The sequence below is a fragment of the Ahaetulla prasina genome, chromosome 5 (assembly GCF_028640845.1).
Source record: "Ahaetulla prasina isolate Xishuangbanna chromosome 5, ASM2864084v1, whole genome shotgun sequence".
Lineage (NCBI taxonomy): Eukaryota > Metazoa > Chordata > Lepidosauria > Squamata > Colubridae > Ahaetulla > Ahaetulla prasina.
This window is the reverse complement of record NC_080543.1, coordinates 139,875,756-139,888,324: the sequence shown is the minus strand read 5'-3', so window position 1 is coordinate 139,888,324 and position 12,569 is coordinate 139,875,756. Positions and strand designations below refer to the sequence as shown.

Genomic DNA, 12,569 nt, shown 5'->3' with positions numbered 1-12,569 from the left:
GAGTGGGGATTAACTGTCTTAATTTTTTATACTTCATTTTATTTTCTTATACCTTATTAAACAGATTTCTGTGATTGCAGGATTTCATTAATATATTGATAAATCAATAAATTAGAGGCAGAATTTTGATAGTCAGAAGAAAATGTGAGTCTAGCATTTCACAATACAAGCATAACATGCATCTACTAGCCATCACACAGCATAAAAGTCATACGACAAGTGTGAGAAATATGTGTTACAATTATGATGCAAACCCCAACCTTTATATTGATTTTAAATGATTTTAGTGCTATCATACACAAATGCAGTGCCCCATAACAACAATGCAGACACACATTTCTATTCCATGTGTGTTTGTGTTATGAGTAGTACACATGCTTCCTGATAATCTCTTTTCCTTGCCATGCTAATCTTCAGCATGCAAACATTTAACCTTTTGTTATAAGGCCAGTCTCTAGACAGTTCAGAGACATGTTTCCCTTTTGTCTTCTATTTGTTGGTTTCACTTTCACAACTAATTTGTTTCAAAGAATTCAACAACGAATGCTGTTTAATCAAGGTCAAGTAAGAATGCAGGTCACATTCTTAGTGTTCTGCCTGGGTGTGTATACAAGAGAGGAGAACAAGAGGCAGTTTGTATTTTTCCAGAAGAAGGGATTTTCATAGTTGACTGGGGGAGGCAGCTGTCGTGGCTTTTACATGCTGTGAATATTTTAGGACATGTGTGTATGACTCCTATTTCATCTTGATTTATGTTTCCTTTTTTCAGCATTTTCTCTTAATGAAAGTACTGTTGAAGAAGAATAGGTACAGTATATTCTAGATGGGGGAAAAGAGGGGAGGGTATAAGTACAAGGGCTTCTCTGCTGATGACTGTAGGGGTCCACATGACCCCAGTTCATTACAACATTTCGTGACCCTGGGATACCTCCTCCAGAGTTATCTGTATTAATCTCTTTGATATTCGATAGCCTCATAGTCTTCTCCATGTGCCTGACTTTTGCTCCTCAAAAGAAAATCTTTGTAGTCTTTTAAGTTTATGTTTGCCAATGAATTGCTTTGCTACACAGTACACCTTTGAAGACAAAATTGTTGTCTAAACCATCAGGCACCCAGCCAGGGTCCCCTACAAATACACTTTTTTCCCTTGCAGATGGTCTTAAGTCTGAAATTTCATTGAATAACAACAGTATGCATATTATTAACTTCAGCTGGATTTATAAAGAAAAATGCAAATGCAGAGTTAGAAAATAGATAAACAGGTATTAAAATAATTATTGCAAGGAAAGGCAGCAATTTTGTAGATAAACTCAAATAGCTGTGCACTTAAAGCATAGACTGAGCTTTAGATATTAAATGTGCTCTTTGTTTTCATGAAAAACAATATCAGCGCAAATAACAGCAGACAAAGGGTCTGACAATTTGTAATTAGCAGGACAGCAGCGATGAAATAAAATTTTAATCATGAAAATCCATCATTTAAATCTACTATTTGCAACCAGAAAAACTTTCATTTTCATTTTCATGATAAGTAATAAGTTTTAGAAGTGCATTTTTATTTACATTACATTACAAAATAATCACTCCCACTTGCTACTAATTAAATTCCCTAATGACTGCTCTTTGTATTAAGTCATATGCTTGTAAAAGAAGCACTGAATGTCATGTCTTTTTTTTCCACCTGCTTTGTCATTATTCTTTATATACTTTTCTTAATCTTTATTACATTCCATTACTATCTCTACTCTGTGTCAATTATTACTATCATGGCTTGTGCTCTCACTTCATATTAGGCTCCATAATTCCAGCAGGAAACTATGGACACTTGACATTCATACACTGCAAGAAACTAGCTTTTAACTAAACAAACTTTTTGTTCATATTAAGTATGAACCCAAAACATGTTATACTTTCTTATTCCGAAAATGTACATCAATGCAGTATTTTCTTTAAATGTTTAATAGATGTTTCTAATAGGATGTACCCAGCGGTGAAATCCAGCCGGATCGTTCCAGCTCATGCGAACCTGTAGGGCTCCGCCCACCCACTCGGATATCATTACATTCTGTTTTTTACCCTCTGTGCATGCGCAGAAGAGGCACATGCTCACAGTTCTGAATCGGTAGCGAAGGTAAGTGCATTTCACATCTGGATGTACCCACTGCCCAATTCTACATAAGATCATTCAATAGTTACTATTATGTTGAAAGATGTCATACTCAGGTTTACTTATTAGATTTAATATCAGCCTTTCATTCAGGTGCTCAAAGAAGCGGGAATAATGCTGCTTCCTCCTGTTATTCCCTTCGGTAACAACTGTATGTGGCATGTACAAGAGGGTGACTCATCTAAAATCATGCAGTAAAACTTCCATGGTTGAGGATGGATTAGAACCTGGGTCTCCCCACTCTCAATCCCTGACTGAATTTAGAACCAAATAACATGTTTTCCCAAAAATAAGATCCTGTCTTATATTTTTTTGAATCCTGAAATAAGAGCTTGGCCTTATTGCTATGCACTCAAAAGCCCAATTGGGCTTATTATCAGGGAATCTCTTATTTTGGGGAAAACAGGGTAATATGTTATATTAAATCCAGAGCATATAAGTAGTTTTGCTTCCTTTGTTTCCTTTGTTAAGTAGAGAGAGGTCAGAATCAGAACTGTGTCACTTGGAAAGAGAATTCTGTGGCTCTGCTAGGATCTACATCCCAATCGTGCCCACATATGTTGTACAATGCTATGTTGTACAATGCTATTTAGAATATGCATTTAAAATATAAAAGATTTGTTCCTTATGTATTTAAAATAACTTGTTGTTTGGCCTCTAGATTTGTCTCCCCAGGATCTCTATGAACTGATATTTATTGTAGTTTGTTCTCCATTTTCTCTCTTCCAGATGGAACTTTAACATATTAAGAGACCGTCATTTCTTAGTTCATGCCTATCATACAGTAAAAAACTTATAAGTGCACTTCTGTAGATAAAAAAATCTACAACAAAATTATATGTGAATTTTCTTGGAAAAGAGTATTCATTATTGTATGAAGGTTTGAGTACTGGATCCAAAATATTAATATAATTTTTGATATTTTATGAACTCTTTATTTACACCTCTCTGTTGTGAAATCAACAGAATTATTTAATCTGAATAAATCAAATCAGCTAAAAACTAAACAAGACCAAAATCATATGATGCATTTTAAATGAAAGATATATTTGATTCCTTCTTTAACTGTATCTAATGTAGCAAAAATTAATATAATATTTTCTAAAAATAAAAAAGGATATGACTTGGATTTAGGCCCCTCCCACATACAAGACACTGTACCGGTATCAATCAATGCTACAGCCATGTCCTCATAGCAGCACTGGGCCACATGCAGGACTTCCCAAATTGAGCTGCTGCACCAGAAGAAATACTACAAAGTTGCAACTTTCCTCAAAAAGTGGAACCAATGATTTCCAATTGGTTGAAAATCATTGGTTCCAATGATAGGAACTTCTACCAGCGACTGCTCAGAGTTTCCCCTTCCTTTCTGAAATCAAGGTGCCATTAAAACACCAGTTTTCTCATTATTCCCAATCAATCTTAGGGAATATTTGGTCACTTTTTAACACACCGGACATTTTTCCCTTGTCACAAAAGTAAATGCAGACCAATAAAAATTAAGTTGGAAAATTAAGTTGGCTGGAGGGGGTGCTGTTGTTTTTGTGCTCCCCACTGAGTTGAAACAAACAGTGGACTTCACAAAGAGTTTTGAGCACTAGTAGGACTGACATGAGTGCAATTGTGAGGACTTTGATGATGAAATAAAGCTTGTGTGCAAGATGTCTGAACTACCTATAATCTCTTTTTTGTCAGGAGAGGGCTTCAGCAGGAAGATGGCCAGAATCTCAGTATATTTTCTCATAAAGGTAAATTATTTGCTATGCAAAAGGGCCTTCTCTGAAATGATACTCTGGTAACTGAATGTTCTCTGGTAGATTTATTCTAATAGTAAGTTAAGATCTAGATCAGGGATGTCAAACTCAATTTCATTGAGGGCCACATCAGAGCTGTGGTTGACCTTGGGGGGCTGGCCGGGGATGGCCGACTGGGTGAACGTGCCTGACTGAGTGGGCATGGCCAGCTTGATGCCACTCCCCAAACTGCTGACATGTTTCCTCTTCGCATTGGGTAGACCAGGATGGCCCCGCAGGCCGGATCCAACCACATCACAAGCTGCATTTGGCCCACGAGCCTTGAGTTTGACACCCCTGATCTAGATATTTATTATAATTGTATTTTTATTGCAGTTTATTTCTTTTTAATTATTATATTGTCTCCTCCCCTCTTTTAGTAATACAAAAAAAAATTTCAGAGATTTCTGGGGAAGCATATTTGAAAGATTTAGCAAAAAAATGTCCCTCTATGGTTTAAGCAACATGACAAAGGAAATTTGTTAGTATCTATCTTGATTGAAAATCTACACTCAATTATTGTATTTTGTTTTGAAAGATTCATCTGAAGAAAAAGATTCATCTGAAGACTTGTTCCTTTGCAAAGCTCTGTATAACACTGCTTATTCTGAAACGGAAAGTGTAATGGGTCTATGTTGTGTATATGAGTAAAAATGAGTTTACATAGAGAAATGTACTAAGCATACAGCTCCCACACACACCTATTATCTTTCTATATAAAACATTCAGATTTAGCCTCTTTCACCACTGACTGTGCTCTCCGATACTGTCTCACAAAAAGCTTTGTAAGAAAACAAACATTAGTTTTTTTCTATAGCTCTTTTTTTAAGCCTGGATAGAATGAGATTCATGTTGACTCTGCACATTCCTAATCTCAATATTGATATTTCTGTCATATTGCAGGTATTCTTTTATGCTTTTATGAAGATGTGTTTTAATGATGGTGTCATACTCTGGGATCTACTGAAACAGAAGTAAGTTTTAAAAATTACCCAAGTCAATAATTCACAAATAAAACCAATTTTCTTTTCTTCTCTGATATGCCCAACAGGAACAGCTGTTCCCTCTATACCAGTGATGGCTAACCTTTTCCGAACCGAGTGGCCAAAGCTCTGGCATGCAAACCCGCAGGATGCAATGCGTGCATGGCCCCCATGCATGCACCCCACCCCATGCATGCGCCCCACCCTTGCGAATGCATGCATGCGCCACACTCCGTGCATGCATGCGCTCTGTGCATGCGCCCTGTCCCCCACCTGCGCATGCATGCCCCCCACATACGCCATGCCCCCCATGCATGTGTGCCCCCTGCATGCCCCACACCTCCCACGCATGCACAGCAGAGATCCGAAGACCAGCTGGCTGGCGGGAGGCGCGTGCATATGTGCAGCAGAGCTGAACTGGGGAGACGGCTCATGTGCCATCAGAGAGGGTGCTGCATGCCACGTCTGCACATGTGCCACAGGTTTGCCATCACGACTCTATACCATAATACATTTCATTTCAGCATTTCTTTCACCTGTGCAGTTATGTCAAGTCTCTCTGAGAAATGAGACTCGAGGGCTGTTCCCACTTTTTCATAAGGAGTCTAGAGAGATGTTACAGTAGCCACGAAGTGGTCACTAAGAATGACTTTGCTGCCATGGCAATTGATTCCATTCCAGCCCTGTAATTTTTCTTCTAGTTGCTATGTTAAAAGTCTCACTTGGAATGAAGATTTTCAATATGATAGCTGACCTTTGCAGAGTAACTGTTTCTAAATGTTGTTGACTGGGCAGAGATCCGTTGCTATGGGAAGCTGTTTCATAGCATCACCATGGTGACAAAATGAATTTTCTAGCCACCTCCCATAGGATTCAATAGTTCTCTGAGTAAATTTTTATACAACTAGATCTGGAAAACGGAGAGGAAATGACATCCATGAATCAACTTAAGGCAAAAAAGTGATGCTGATGTAGTAGACAATAAAATGGTTGGGCCAGAAACACTTAGGCGTTTTAACAGAGAGCTGGAAGCCTGAATCGAAAGACCTTCTGCTGGTCTCCTGTCTTTTCCTCCTCAGTAAATTATTTTGTGGGAAATAAAAGAGACAGAGCACAAGATAATGCAAAGGAAATCAATTATGTCTGGATCTCTCCTTCCACCCTGTACAATTTTATAAACGATTGCACAGTAGACATTTCTTATGAAAGACTTCTAATCTCAATTCAACAATAAAGCTCAGTGTAGAAAGGTGAACTTGTCACAATATCACTTGTTAGGTACATCACAGAAATGTGAAGAAGAAAAAATTAGGTGAAGTGAAATGAAATAAAATTGTGAAAACAGAATGCAGTAATCTGCCCATAATCTTACTATATTTATATGAAAGAAATAATAGGCACTGCTTTTGCTTATTTATCTTTAAAATGAGAAGGTGATTTTAGGTTCACTGAGAATAAAGAAATGAAGGAAGGGAAGTTTTGATCTAACTTTTGTATGTGGAAGGATCAGGATGTCTTCATCTCTGAGCCAGTTTCCTTTCAGGTAAATAAGGTAGCTCAGTGGAGACAAAGTAGGATATTTATGTCAAATACTGTACATTAGAACAGTGATGGTGAACCTTTTAGACACCAAGTGCCCAAACTGCATGCGCGCACATGCCCAAACTGAAAGGTGTGCACACACACAAATATGTGCCTGCACCGACATGCATGAACATGTGCGCATACACAGCAGAGACCCAAAGACCAGCTGGCCGGCGGGAGGTGGGGCATCCCAACACCGGCAGTGCAGCAAGAGGTAAGATCTTTTTGTTTCATGAGCTTCTGTTTCGTCGTTTGCAGGGAAACAGAAGCTCATGAAAGAAATGCCACGGAGATCTGACCTGGGGTGAGGGCACGCGTGCCGACAGAGTGGGCTCTGAGTGCCACCTCTGGCATGCGTACCATAGGTTTGCCATCATGGCATTAGAAGAACAAATGTGAATATTTACAGCAACAACTGGTAGGTAATATCCAGGTTAACAATGACCTGAAAGTCCTACACATATCACCTTGCTTCAAAATTATTTGGGTCTTCAATTTTTCAGAGCAAAGCAGCATATAGAACAAATCAGATTTCTGGGTGGTTATACAATTGTTTTTCAGCAAGAGCTCCCTAGTGTGTAACATATCCAACATACCTTTTAAAAACCTTTTGTTTTTTATTTGTAGAAATACATTTTCTTATTTTCTTTGTTCATTGAGCTAATCTATTGATATGTGCAGATGCTTGTAATATTTTCATAACCATATTCAAGATAAGAATGAAAAGTGCTGTTTCTTGTGGAATATATAATATAGTAGAACTGATCAAAGGATTATTGGAGGAAGAGGTATATATTAAATTGGAATTGACCATTAGACTTGGTACCATCTATATAATATACATTGATTCAAATTATATAATTGTCACAAATGATGTAAAAATGTCAATTACATAATTACACATAAGACATAAACTGAGCAAGTGATATAACAGGACACTTCTCTGTATTTCAGGTATGGAGTATGAATGCAGATTTGGTCTGTGACATCTGAAGTCCAGTGAATGGAGGTCAAGAGAATCGAAATGTTATTATATTACTAAATTAGTTGGCTGACAACAAAGTATGCTATTTTTGAGTCTGAGCTACCCTTCATGTAGGAATAGAGCAGAGAGTAGCTTCAAGAAGGGTAACATTGGGGGAAAATCTGCCACTGTCCTACGTGGACTACTAGGTACCAATTTTTCAATAGTCCTCATTCTCTATCAGCCATTATTGAGGAACAAGGAGCATTATCATTAATTATTCAGTACTTCCCCTATTGAGCTAGCTATGCATTATAGTTCATTCTCCCAGAAGTAGAGCACCATTAAGAGGAAATAAGAGCATATAATGTTTGTAGAAACCTGAGTCATTTTGAATAATAAGATATACAGAGTTTCTGCCACAGCAAATGTTACAATATTGAACTTAAAAATAAACTACAAGAATTAGGGATAACAATATTTAGGCTCATACACAATAAATGCTGACTCAGAAAAAATTAACATAAATCTCAATTTATCCCATCCATGGTTAGAAGTAATTACAGTTTAGGGCACTTCCACACCACCAGCATTTTCCATTCCCACATAAATGCTTTCTGGAACTGATTTGCAAATGTCTTCACTTATGATGATATTAAAACAAAGAGCGAAGCATCTTCACTCTTTTTGCCTTCAGCTGATCAACAGAAGTATGTGAAGAACATCTAGGATCCCACCAACATCTGCAATCATGCACAGACACAGACACAAATATACATACCCTGCCTTACAAGGACAAATAAAAGAAAAATATCCAATGCTCCAATTCTATGTCCCATAAAAAAGAAATGCTGTTTAGATATGTACTTGTGGGTTTTCAGGACTGTCCACAAGATCACTCGAATAAAAAAGAAGCAGGATTTCACTCACATGGTTGCAACTGCCATTTTGACTTATTTTGACAACTCTGACCATCTCTGATGTCTCTGTTGGTTTTGACAATTTGCAAAATGGAAACCAAAAAGTGGGAGGTTTATAGGAAACTATGTAAAGGAAGGCCAATTGTAACATATGCAAATAAAAGGGCCAAAAGGATCTAGAGTCTTCCTGGTTGCTTGGCTGCCATGCTCCTGCTATGTTTCAAAACTTCTGTGAGTTCTTTTTTTTAAACAATAGCATCCTGGCAATGTTGCAACCAACTGATTTTCTCAAAGCCTATCACACCTGGATTAGAAAAAGAGGTAAATTTTAAACCTTGAATGTAGGAACAGATGAATTTCAAGAATGGGATGATGAATTTTTATAGTGAGGGAGATGAGCAAAAAGAGGGAGATAAATATTCTTAGTGCTGGATGGGGTGGCACTGCAACCTGGGAGTTCTCCTGGACTCAGGACTTCTGCTTGAAAAACAGATCTAGCAGACATGGGTAGAAGGCAGTGGTGGGATTCAGCCAGTTCGCACTACTTCGGGAGAACCGGTTGTTAACTTTCTGAGCAGTTTGGCAAACTGGTTGTTGGAAGAAATCATTAGGCCAGAGAACCAGTTGTTAAATTACCTCAATCCCACCACTGGTAGAAGGGCTTTTGCAATTGTTCCCTTACTATGGTAAAACATTTTCCTCTCTTATTTTACATGCTTTTAAAATAGTTTTTATAATTTTAATAATTATTGTTTTATGTGTGTTGGTTTTCTTTTTAATTGAGGGTTGCACACTGCCTAGAAACATTTCTTTGTGAGATCGGTGATTATATAAACATGATAAATAGATAAAATTCTTAAAATTGCTATAGACAAATGAACCTTCATAACATCTTCAAACCTGCAATGATTAAAATGAGGTTTAAGCCATTTGAACTTTAACCAATTTGGTATGGAAAAAGAAAGGTCTTACCTACCTGTATTTTGCTATATATATATTTTAAAAAGTATAAAGTTTCATGGAACTGGAAAGCAATCTCAGTAAAACTGATTAGAAAAAAAAATTATTTTTAAATTACTCATCCAATTTTATAGAGAATACACTTCCAAAATTAATTTCACAGGAGAAATTATGGAGGGTAAGTAGTTCAAACTGATTTTGGCATAGCTTTGTTCTCTATAGCACTTCAATTCAGAATGAGATTCCTATGAAGAATTCCAATCGCTTTCTGGAGTCTGACTATTGGAGAATATCAGTATTAGAATATATGCATGTATGCACAATGAAAGGGGCGGAAAGTGCCTTAGTACAAGAAATAATCCTACATTAATTATTAAATTAATGTCTTAGTGGTCATTTGGACACTTTCTACAAAACATAGATCATGTTATTTTATAACGAATAAACATAAATTATATATAGTTAACTTAATTAGTAAAATTAATTAATGCGACTTGTCCCTTAACATCACACTTCGATTCTTACTATGCTACAGAGCCCCTGACTACAACATCGCTCATGCGAACAAGTTAACCACACTGCTAACATGGGCTACCTCTTGCACATATCCTCTCATCTTCCTGGGTGACCTTAATCTACCTTCTATTAACTGGATAACAAATGAATGTACAACTGAACCCATCCATACTACACTATACAACGCTGTTACAAACCTTGGTCTACAACAACTAGAACTAATAATACAAGACTCAACAACTGCCTTGACCTCATCTTCTGCAACAACACAAACTCAATTTATGGACTACAAATAAAAGAACCCTCTTCCAACAGCGACCACAGCTTGATAGACTTTTGTCTCAATATATGCCCTTACATAAATCGTCATAATAATGGTATTCCAAACTACAATTTCAAAAAAGCCAACTATGATCTTATAAACCAGCGGTCACCAATTGTTGGTCCATGGACCACCGGTGGTCTGTGAGAAAATTTTGGTGGTTCGCAGAAAAATTATTTGCATTGTTTATATTGCACTAAATCAGGGGTCCTCAAACTACGGCCCCTGGGATAGATACGTGCAATGAACATTTGTCTTGCTGCAGAGAGTCTCCTTCTTCAGGGTCTTTTTGTGTGGGTTGGAGGGAGGCAGAAATTCCGACTTAGGGTCTGCTTCAGCCTCCTGGTGCAGGGCTTTGGGTGAAGGCTGAAGGGAAGTGCCACTGGTGGCAAGGAGCCGGAGGACTTTCTTCCAGTGGGACTGCATCATGGCCTGGAACTGGCTGACCATCTCAGCCTGCTGAGCCTCCAGGCACTGGTACCTGGCCTTGCACTCCCGCAGGTCTTCCCTCTGCTTTGAAAGCCTATGCTTGTAGTCCTCAGTGAGGTGCTTCTGCTGAGCCTCCTTCTCGGTCAGATCCAATTTGAACTGAGCCAGCTGTTTTGCCAACTCTTTCTCATGGTGGCTGCTTAGCTCCAACAACTGCTTCCTATTGAGGCCCTAAGGAGCCCGGCTGGGGAGCAAGGAATTGGGCATGCCCAACCAGTCACATCACCACCTAGCCACACCCACCCAGTCAGTCATTTGGCAGATCATATTAATGGTCCACAGGATTTAAAATTATGAATTTAGTGGTCCCTGAGGTCCAAAAGGTTGGAGATCCCTGTTATAAACTACGACCTCTCATTTCTTGACTGGCAAAATCTGTTCTCAACCTGCATCACTGCAGAAGACCACTATAAAGTTTTCCTACTTGAAGTCAATAGAGTCATTAATCTTTACATACCACAAACCACCACCAAAACCAGAAAAAACAAATTACCCATATCAATAAAAAAACAATCCAAAAAAATCCCTCTGGAGAAGAAACAAAAAGAGCTATGTAGCAAATTTCAAAAACCACTACAGAAATATATGCAATCAAATAAAAACTGAATGCACCAATTACCACACCAAGCAAGAAAAAGACCTCTTGCGCACAAATTCCAATCGTGCTTTTTATAATTTTGTGAACAACAAACTTAATGACTCGAGATCCATCCCACCACTAAAAGAATCTAAAGGCAAAGAAAATAATGATGAAACAGTTAAAGCAAACCTCTTCAAAACATTCTTTGGCACAGTCTTTGTTAACTAATAGTAATGACTTATACCTGACATTCCCCAATCATACCAACAATGAGTACAACAACCCAACACATATAGATTTCACAGAAGATAATGTTGAAAAAGCTCTTCGCAAACTAAAACCATTCCTATTTATTGGACCTGATGGACTATGTGCATGCTTCTTAAAAAAGATTTCCACTAATATAGCAGAATCCCTAAGCATAATTTTTGAACAAGCTTTCATGACCAATTCCCTTCCCAAACTTTGGTCACTTGCCACGGTCATCCCTATCTTCAAAAAAGCAGACCCCAGCCTAGTTGAAAATTACAGACCTATCTCTCTTTGCTGTGTCACCTGCAAAGTAATAGAATCTATTATCAACCAATCCATTACCCTCCATCTAGAAACAAACAACCTACTCTCTAATAAACAATTTGGTTTCAGAAAAAAAATATCATGTAACTTACAACTTCTTCACTGCAAAAACATATGGACTACAAATCTTGATCAGGTCAAAGCAATGGATGCAATCTACATAGACTTCTGTAAAGCTTTCGACTCAGTAGTACACGATAAACGTCTCCTAAAACTAAAATCCTACGGCATCTCAGGACCCTTCCACAATTGGATAACAGCTTTTCTATCAAACAGACAACAAGTGGTCAAAATTGGCAATGCTCTATTAACTCCTGTTCCTGTAAAAAGTGGCATTCCCCAAGGCAGCGTTCTTGGACCAACACTCTTCATATTATACATTAATGATCTCTGTGATCATATTACAAGTAATTGTGTTCCCTTTGCTGACGATGTCAAATTATTTAACACCACCAACAATACAGCTATCCTCCAAAAAGACTTTTTATCTGAATGGTCTAAAACCTGGCAACTCCAAATCTCAACCAGCAAATGCTCAGTTTTACATATTGGAAAAAAGAACCTAAACACTGTTGGAAGAAATATCCATCTGGGTTCAGTTCCAAGTGGGGACAAAGACACTGGAAACATGGAGGCTGCTTGGAAAGATGGTTTAATGGTGGTCAGGATCACATGGCTTGAGTTCCTGAACAGAAAAGGGCTGAGATCCTGTGTG

At 37.9% G+C, this 12,569-nt stretch overlaps 1 long non-coding RNA gene across 2 annotated transcripts; it reads left to right on the top strand.

Annotated features, from left to right (window-relative positions):
* Positions 1-1,595: 1,595 nt before the first annotated feature.
* On the top strand, positions 1,596-10,141 carry LOC131199855 (uncharacterized). Of its 2 annotated transcripts, XR_009155444.1 has the most exons (5): positions 1,596-2,131; positions 3,863-3,915; positions 4,864-4,934; positions 7,482-7,536; positions 9,907-10,141. It is a non-coding gene; the product is annotated as an uncharacterized LOC131199855 (long non-coding RNA). The 2 variants fall into 2 exon arrangements; XR_009155443.1 differs by lacking the exon at positions 9,907-10,141 and having other exon boundaries at positions 7,482-8,457.
* The last annotated feature ends 2,428 nt before the right edge of the window (positions 10,142-12,569 follow it).